Source organism: Lepus europaeus, chromosome 4, assembly GCF_033115175.1.
Source record: "Lepus europaeus isolate LE1 chromosome 4, mLepTim1.pri, whole genome shotgun sequence".
NCBI lineage: Eukaryota > Metazoa > Chordata > Mammalia > Lagomorpha > Leporidae > Lepus > Lepus europaeus.
Window position 1 is genome coordinate 133,727,808 of NC_084830.1, and position 7,211 is coordinate 133,735,018.

General features: G+C 43.3%; 1 pseudogene; it reads left to right on the top strand.

Annotated features, from left to right (window-relative positions):
• Positions 1 to 5,943: 5,943 nt before the first annotated feature.
• LOC133758552 (protein FAM136A-like) lies at positions 5,944 to 6,770 on the top strand (annotated as a pseudogene).
• The last annotated feature ends 441 nt before the right edge of the window (positions 6,771 to 7,211 follow it).

Sequence of the window (7,211 nt, forward strand, 5' to 3'; positions counted from 1 at the left end):
ACAGAAAAATGCTCATAGCACCAGTATCCATAATAGGCAAGAAGTGGAGATAATCTAACGTCTATCAGCCGATGAGTGGTTTAGAAAATGTGCTACATCCATACAATGGGATATGTTCAGCTGTAAAAAGGAATGAGGTACTGATATATGCCGCAACATGGATGACCCTGGAAAATATAGTATGTGAAAGCAGCCAGACACAAATAGCTACAGATGGGATGATTCGTTTCTAGGAAATGTTCAGAATAGGTGACTCTATAGACAGAAAAGAGAGTAAGTGGTAGAGGGCAGTGAGGAACTGGAGGTGACGACATGCTCCTGAAGTCCCTCTTGGATGCTAACCAGATTCTGGTACTGGGTAGTGGTAATGGTGGCCCAATTCTGTGACTACATGAAAACCCATTGAGAGGTCACGTCGAATGGTGGGTTTTGTTGTCTGTGAATTGTATTTCGATAAAAAGTGCCACGTTCTCCTGACTCTCAGCTGAATATTCCAGATCAGTTAAGTCTGATAAAATGTGGTAAGTGCTAAACACAGAGTTCTGAGCATGAGTAATTGGAGAAGGGATGGTAACATTTCAGTAAAGATGTGACATTTGAACAAAAAACTAAAAGTGGGGCGTTCGATTTCTTTTTTCAACATCAGTATTCATCCCCAAGTGCTGGCCAACTTACTCTGAAAATAATACTGGCATGGAGGGCTCATTACAGCTGAATCCCCACTACTGAGAACACTGACTCAAAGTGGGCACCCTGTGGAAAGTGAGTCACTGGCATTTAAAAAGGATGAAAACAGTGTGAAAAAACTCCTTGCAGATCCACTGAAAGTTCATTATCTACTGACTTCTATCATGTTATCTATACCTAAATATAGTTTGAGATATTTCATTGCATTGTTATCTTATTTTTAAGTAGATTAAATGTATAGTTCGCCCTCCATAAAATCCGGAAGTGCCACATCTGTTAAGTCAGCTGCTTATAATTAGAAAACACATATTCATTCAAAAAACGTTGAATCTTGGAGCAGGCATGTGGGACAGCTGAGATGCCACTTGGGGCACCTGAGTCGCATACTGGAGTTTGGATCTTGGTTCCTCTCCTTCTGATCCAGCTTCCTGCTAATGTGCACCCAGGGAGGCAGTAGACGATGGCTCAAGCACTTGGGTTCCTGCCACTCCTGTGAGAGACCTGGTTGGAGTTCCTGACTCCTGGCTTCAGCCTGGCCCAGCCCTGGCTGTTCCAGGCGACTGGGGAGTGAGCCAGTAGATGGAAAATCTCTCTCTCACTATCTTTCAAGTAAGATGAAAATAAATGAAAATCAACTTCTTTTAATTCCATTTTCTACAAACTTTGAATCTACCAGCCCTCCCCCAACACACTTTTTTTTTTTTTAATGTGTAGAGGTCAAATTGCTTATTGAATCATGGTGCAGAAATCTCTTCTATTTTTCTTGTTGCTGCTACAAAGAATTGCACATTCGTATGAGTAAACTACATATTGACAAGGAAACTGAGAACTCCTGAAACCCACGGACAGACAGGCAGACAGACAGACACCATCACCCTGACTCTCACAGCGACTGCAACGCTGGGAGGAGGGCACCAGCTTCCCTCCTGCCTCCTTTTCCTCTCAGAGGCCATGCTGAGGCTCCTCTTCATCTCTCGTTGCCCTTTGCTCTGGTCTCCTCATTCTGCAAACCTGCTCCTCCTTTCACTCTATTCATGAATTTAGGGGCAACACTCAGCTCTCACTTCCCTCCAGGGTAGCCACCCGCCTCTGCCAAACCTCTCATTATCTCTGGCTACAAATTCTTCAGAGAGAAAACTCGAGCTGGTTCCTGGGTATTACGTGGTGTTGATTCATGGGTTGATCTCTGTGCCAGTTTTGTGTAATCAGAGAAAGGCCCAGAGCATGGGAGACCTTTTCAGAATCTGAACTGAGAAATGCGCTGGCATCCATTTTTCAGAACCGCCCCTGGATGATTCAACTCTTCCCCCCATTAGTTGTCACCCTCGCCCCCTGTGAAGCTGCGATTCAGCTTCGAAAGCAGCCCTCACCTCCATCTTTAATGGCTCCTTGTTACCTATTGGTATAAAGAACAGATTTTGATGTGGTCTTTGTAGCTTTCAAATCTCTCCCATACCAGCTCTACGGCTCCATCTTTCTCATGACGTTCCAAGTTCTGCTCACATATGATTCCTTTCACTTCCTCAAAGGTACCCCTTCTTTTCACCTGGGACACTCATTTCCTGTGTTTTGCCTCTGCCTATATTGCTTGTGTTGCCCTCTTTCACTCAAACAATTCTCTCCTATCTGTATTAAGTACCTATTGCTGCATAACAAACATCCCCAAACCTAGGAGCTTGAAGAAACACAACTAATTTTTTCACAGCTTCCATGAGTCGGGAATCCAGGCACAGCCTAGGAGACTCTGGCCCCGTGTTCCTCATGAGGACACCATCAGGATGTCGACCAGGCTGCAAGACTCACCTGCCATTCATTGAAGGCTCAGCTTCTGAGTTCACTCACCTGCTGGTTGGCTTGTGTCGGTTCCTCACAGGTTGTCAGACGGAGGACGTGCCATGTAGGCTGCTCTGTAGGAATGATCGCAGCTCTGCAGTGTCCTCCCAGGACAAGCAATCTAAGATGCAGAATGCCCAAGATAGAAGCCACAGCCTTTTCACAACCTAATATGGGAAGTGGGTTTCCATCATTTTTGCCCATATTCTGTTCATCACAAGCAAGTCAGTCGTTCCACACCCACTTAAAAGAAGGTGATTACACAGGGGCTGACTCTCGGAGGAGACCACTGGGTCAGACACCCTTTCAAGTCTCAGTTTATGCATTACTTCCTCAAGGAGCCATTCTCCAGAGGAAGTATCTAACCTCTGCTACCCCGTCAAAGTAATTCCCCCTGCTATAGTCTTTGGTGGTCTAAACGTCTTCAAGACATTCCAGCTACTTGTTTTTACATATCATAACTTTGAACATTTTATAAATGTTTTACATATTTTATCTTTTAACCTACCAACTCTCTTTATAATTTTAATGCTGAAGTATTTTCATGAAATTCCAGGCATCCTAACTTTCGACATACTAAATATTTCAGTATGCATTTTTAAATCCCGTGATTTTCTAAGCAGCAAACAATATTTTCATACCTACCAAAATTAACGATACCAAATCCATATTCAACCTTTGCCAGCTGTCCCCAGCATGTCCCTTCCAGCTGGTTTGGCCAAACCAGGATCCAACTTAGAACTGCGCAATGCATCGAGTTGCTGTGTTCCTCCAGACCCTTTTTACCTACATCAATCTCTTTTAGCATGACACTGACTGGCTGAAGACCACGCTAGTTTCACCTTCTAGATCTGTCTCATTACTTCTCCAAATTTTTACATTTCCTATAAGCAGGAAGTTAGATCTGAAGATCTGATCAGATTCAATCAACTTCATATTAAAAGAACTTTATAGCTAGTGCACATATTTCAGTTATATCACATCAGAAAATACATGAATGTCTGATTGTCCTACCATTGGTGGTTCTAAGATTGACACTGAGTAAAAGGTGATGACAGCTATTGTGACATTCTTTTCTATTGTAATTTTTTCTGTTGTAATTTTCTGATTGTAATCAATATTTTCTGCATGCTCCTACTTTGGCTTCATACAAATGTCCAGTTCCTTATCAGTAGGGTGACCCTATAATTTAACATCCAAAACATCATGTTCAAAAATGAAAGGGGCACTATTCACAAATAAGAATGGACAAGAGTCATAAATTAGGACCATCTCAGGCAAAATGGGATGAATGGTCAACCTACCTGTCAACCATTAACGTAATGGCCTGATGGTTTTATCTGTTTCTGAATCAATACATCCCATTCCTTAGGGATGGCAAACTAATGATTTTCTAATTATATGTTACTAGCTAAATTTACTAGCTCAGTCTTTTATAAATTAGAGATTTCCTTCAATAGCAAAGGCTATTCAGCTTCTCTAAAGTAAAATTTCTATTTTTAAAATGTATAAATTCTTTCCCTTTATCAACTTTCAGTGTAAAAAGATGGATTGATAGGAATTTCAACCAGAGACATGAGTTTTTCTGATTTCTTCTTTAAGTATTATATGAACTCACAGATTTTCAATAGATTAAGTGTGTCTGAATCAATTACAATCAATTTGTAAATTTTTATTTGAAAGGCAGAGAGAGAGAGAGAGAGAGAGGGATAAAGATAGAGATCTTCCATCTACTGGATTACTTCCCAAATGCCTGCAACAGGTACAGCTGAGCCCGGCTAAAGCAAGATCGCAGAACTCCTCCTGGGTCTCCCACACGAGTGACAGAGACCACAGAATTTAAGCCATCACCCACTGCCTCCCAGTATGTGCATTAGCAGGAAGCTGGAATCAGCAGTGGAGCCAGGATTCAAACCCAAGCACTCCGATATGGAATGTGGGTGCCTCAAGCAGCATTTTAACACCTGTGCCAAATGTCCACTCTCAGTCAATCATTTTGATGCCCAAATTACCATACATCATCCATTTACTCTTCACAACAATCATCTCAGTAAGGTATCACTCCTATTCCCTTTTTACATATGAAGAAACTGAAAAAAAGAGAATGTAAGACGTTAGGTAACTAAGGTCACTCACATAGCAACGTCAATGTCCAGTTGAATATAGACTCCAAGAGAATATGCAATGTGTACATTTTTAAAGATTTTTTTATTTATTTGAAAGAGCATCAGAGGAAAATGAAGAGAGAGAGGAAGGAGAAAGAGAGAGAAAGAGAAAGTCTATCAGCTGGTTCACTCTCCAAATGGCTGCAACGGCCAGGCAAAATCCAGGAGCCAGGAACTCCATCCTGGTCTACCACATGGATGGCAGGTGGTCAAGTACTTTGGGCCATCTTCCGCTTCTTTCCCAGGCACATTGTCAGGAAACTAGATCAGAGCAAAGCAGCTGAGACTGAAACCAGTGCTCCACTATGGGATGTCCGTGTCATAAGCGGCAGCTTCACCTGCTATGCCGTACCTGTCCTGCATTCATGTTTTTAAATCACTCTTTCTCCTGAGTATAGTTCAATGTCCATCAACAAGTCATTGAGCAAATTAATTAATTAATTACCCTTTCCACTTGACACCAGAAACATTATTATACCTTCTGAAGCTTTTCAGATGAAGAAATGTAGTATAATGGGTTAGCTTCAAAATAAACTAGTGTGGGAGATTGAAAGGATGGGAAAGAGAGTGCCCAGAAACAGAAGAGGATCATAGATTTTTTTAAAAAGTAAAACTGACTATACCTTGATGATTGCTGAAACTGAATGATAGGGGCCAGCATTGTGGCATAGCAGGTAAAGCCCTGGCCTACAGTGCTGGCATCCCACATGGGCGTCAGTTTGAGTCTCGGCTGCTCCGCTTCCAATACAGCTCTCTGCTGTGGCCTAGGAAAGCAGTAGAGGATGGCCCAAGCCTTTGGGCCCTGCACCTGCATGGGAGACCTGGAGAAAGCTCCTGGCTCCTGGCTTTGGATCGGCACAACTCCAGCCGTTGCGGCCAACTGGGGAGTGAACCAGTGGTTGGAAGATCTCTCTCTCTCTCTCTCTCTCTCTCTCTCTGCCTCTGCCTCTGCCTCTGCCTCTCCTTCTCTCTCTGTGTAACTCCAACTTTCAAATAAATAAATAAATCTTAAAAAAAAAAAAAAACTGAATGATAGGGGCCGGCACTGTGGCGTAGTGGGTAAGGCCGCTACCTGCAGTGCCAGCATCCCATATGGGCACCAGTTCGAGTCCCGGCTGCTCCACTTCCAATCCAGCTCTCTGCTGTGGCCTGGGAAGGCAGTAGAAGATGGCCCAAGGCCTTGAGCTCCTGCAGTCCCATGAGAGACCCAGAAGAAGCTCCTGGCTCCTAGCTTCAGATCTGCACAGCTCCAGCCATTACGGCCAGTTGGGGAGTGAACCAACAGGTGGAAGACACCTCTCTCTCTCTCTCTCTCCCCTCCCCCCCGCTCCTTCTCTCTGTATAACTCTTTCAAGTACATAAATAAATCTTTTTAAAAAAGAAACTAAATGATAGGTCAATAAGGGTTTATATTACTCTCTCGACTTTTTTAATATTTGAAATTTTTCATTAGTAAAGAAATATTCTAAGCCCTTGAAACATTAAAATGTAAAGAACTGCACCAAAGTATTTATAAACTGGGATGCAGGTTGCAATGGCAGAGCTGTAGCAGCTCTGGATGCAGGAGGCTGTCGACTCCCTCATGAAGAATCTGGAAAGGAAGAACATTACAAGATGCAGGGCCTCGTGTTCCAGTGCAGCACCTGCTGTTGTAAGGACGTCCGGGTATCCAGGCAGCAGGCACACCAGTGCATCAAACCCTGCCATGTGTCTGACTCAAATCCAGGGCTTGGGAACAAGTGAGTTGGAGAAGTTCCAAGACCACCTGGCCCGGTACAACATGCACTGCGACAACAAAACCAAAGATTCAGTAGATGCAGGGAAGAAGGGGCTACAGGCCAGGCAGCAGCTGGACGGTTGTATGATCAAGTCTGTGGATGACCACATGCACCTCATCCCGACCATGACCAAGAAGACGCAGTTGCTCTTGTCCACTGGGAAATGAAAGCTTCCCGGCGACCCTCAGGGCTGAGGAAAATCATCTATTTAAAAAGAAGAATGGGAATTCAGTCTTTTATGAATGACTTTAAGGAAGACAAATTTAAAGCAGATGTCACTTGCCTTTGGACAATGGTTCCTTTATATTTCAACCCCTGCAAATGAAATGAAAAAAACAAACAAACAAAAAAAAAAAAAACTTGTGCTAAAATTTGGGTCAGAGATAGCATAGAAGAGTGTTTTAAAACATAAATTTCATGTGGAAACTGTTCATCCTGGCAGCAGGGCCCTCCCTTGTACCAAGTCAGAACCCTTCAAAGTTTCAGATTGTTTAAAAAAAAAGATTATTTATTTATTTATTTATTTGAGAGTTAGAGTTACAGACAGAGAGAGAAAGGTCTTCCATCCGCTGGTTCACTCCCCAAATGGCCACAATGGCCAAAGCTGTCCCGAGCCAAAGCCAGGAGCCACAAACTTCTTCCACGTCTCCCATGCAGGTGCAGGGGCCCAAGCACTTGGGCCATCTTCCACTGCTTTCCCTGGCTACAGCAGAGAGCTGGATCGGAAGAGGAGCATCCAGGACATATG